The sequence below is a fragment of the Conger conger genome, chromosome 3, assembly GCF_963514075.1.
Source record: "Conger conger chromosome 3, fConCon1.1, whole genome shotgun sequence".
Lineage (NCBI taxonomy): Eukaryota > Metazoa > Chordata > Actinopteri > Anguilliformes > Congridae > Conger > Conger conger.
This window is the reverse complement of record NC_083762.1, coordinates 33,157,698-33,160,115: the sequence shown is the minus strand read 5'-3', so window position 1 is coordinate 33,160,115 and position 2,418 is coordinate 33,157,698.

Sequence of the window (2,418 nt, the reverse complement as noted above, 5' to 3'; positions counted from 1 at the left end):
TCTCTTCTCATTGTCACTTTTCTCCCCACCGTCACCTCCGCAACCTGCCCACCGCCCTCTTCTCTTTCCTCTCTCACTCCTCTTTCCCTCCCTCCGCAGCTGTGGCCGACAGAGTGAGAGAGTAGTTTTGTAGAGATAAGAGCACTATAGCGTCTCTCTCATCGTCATGGTTACCGCTCTACTAAAAGACGTGGGGGACCAGGCTAACGGCGTTGCAAGAGACGCCCACGCAGTTTCATCCCTCGTTCATTTTTGCCGTAGTCTATAACACACACTATTCAGTAGGTATGCATAGTCTATACATTTGTTCTAGTTTGGACAATATCTCTCAATAAGATGCCTACAATTTAAGGACAAAATAAACAGACAACAGCCTTAGTACTACAGCCGTACTATAGCATTGTTTAAACAGCGCATGAAAATCACAGGCACACATCCATATCATCACGCTCCTCTACACTATTAATCTTCGGCCCAAAACTGGACTTTTTCCTGATTGCACTGCAATCTGAGATGAACCTGATTGGCCAGACAGGTGATGTGATAGGCAAAGTGTAGCTTGTGGTATGTCTAGCTTCAATATGTGGGAGGAGTTGGGTCTAATTATATTTGGCCTTCAGGAAATGATAGACACAGGTAAGGAGCTACCCTGATGATTACTGCTACATTCTCAGAGAGAGATTGTGCAGTGCGTGTTTCTGGAGGGAGGAGGTGTCTATGGAGACGATGCCTGCTGTCACCTACACCTGGACTTTTGACCAGACATCCCAGCAGGACAAATTCCAAGTATAAAAACTGAAGAATAGAAAACTCAGGATACCTTCAACACTTTCATGACACACACACACACACACACACACACACACACATACAGAATGAAAAGAATGAATCACTTACTTATGTGCTGAAACTTTACAAAAACAAATAGACAAAATGGCTCTCCAGAACAGGAGTCTGACAGCCCTCATGTTCATTTCCTTAGCTGTGAGATTTCTTTAGAATGGGAAAAAAGGCTCTTAAAAGTGAGGCCCAACGTGTTACATGATTACATTTTTTAGCTTAAATGAGTTCCCCTAATTCCGCTAGTTGTTAGTAATTGGTAGCTGTATGATTTTTAAAATATTATTTTGTGAAGATTTGTGTTCTTTCATCAATTCAGTTTTAGCAGTAGCCACCATGGACTAGCAGCAATTCAGCTGTTTCACTGAATATGTCAGGAGTTGAGCCTGACAACCTGCCGGCTTGGTAAGACCCAATTACATATTACAAAGTGAAGATTTCTGATTTTTTCAGTGTTTTAATCCATTTTACAGGTCATGACCAAATAATTTCTGAAGAAAATTCTCCAAACACCTGTCAGGCAGATCAGAAACATTCTTCAAGAGGGAGGTGTGGATGTGTCTGGGACTACACTCTGCAGAAGACAAATCTAAAGGTGCTACACTGCAAAATGCAACTAGTTAATTGCAAAAACAGGATGGCCAGCTTACAGTTTGCTACAGGTAAGTAGTACCTAAAAGAGTCTGCAGGGTTCTGGAAAAGGGTCTTGGGGACATATGAGACCAAGCTTGTCCAAGATGCAAAGCACCCCCCCTCCTATATCTGTGAACCATGATGGTGGGGGTGTTATAGTTTGGGAATGCCATAGATGCTGGCTGGCTTATCTTCATTCAATGATATTCCAAACAGTTGCTTTTGGATTTTGGAGGCTATTGTTTGGCCTATGTCTTCTTTTTTCTCAAACTCATAATGACTTCCTTGACTGTACTTGGCACAACTCTGGCACAACAGTTGAAATCTACACTACTGTTCAAGCAGATTCAAGCAGAAACCAGCGTGGTGCGATTTGGTTTTATTTTATGGAATATGTAGATGGAGATTGTGACTGCCCAGCTTTAACAATTATTTATCTACAAATACGATCTTTGTTGTTGGAAGTAAAAAAGTATTTTTTCGAGGTATTCAATAGCTAAGCAGGATTACCTTCTAACACGTTCATGTTTAGTGTCATTAAAAAGAGAAAACCTTGACTCTTTTAAAAATAATATAATGGTGCTTAGCCCTGCTTTCAACAATATAAGGTGAAATTAATTCATCAGTATATTGTCCTCTTAGATGGGATAGTTCTGGCCATAAATGAGTATGCCACCTTTCAAAGAATTAGGCAATTTAATTGATAATTCCTCATAATAATTACTAATTTAAATCACATAAAATATATTTTATATGTAGGTTAAGTTAGGGGTTCTAGCACACAATACCACTCAGTATTCAGAGTGCTGAACATCTTAAGAAGGATATTGTTTTTTGGAACCGCTGGATTCAGGAAATAAACGTATTATACGTAATCCTCGCTTCCACGACACTATATATAGATATGAGGCACACATGAAAGATTCCAGAAAAAACTGTCTTAAG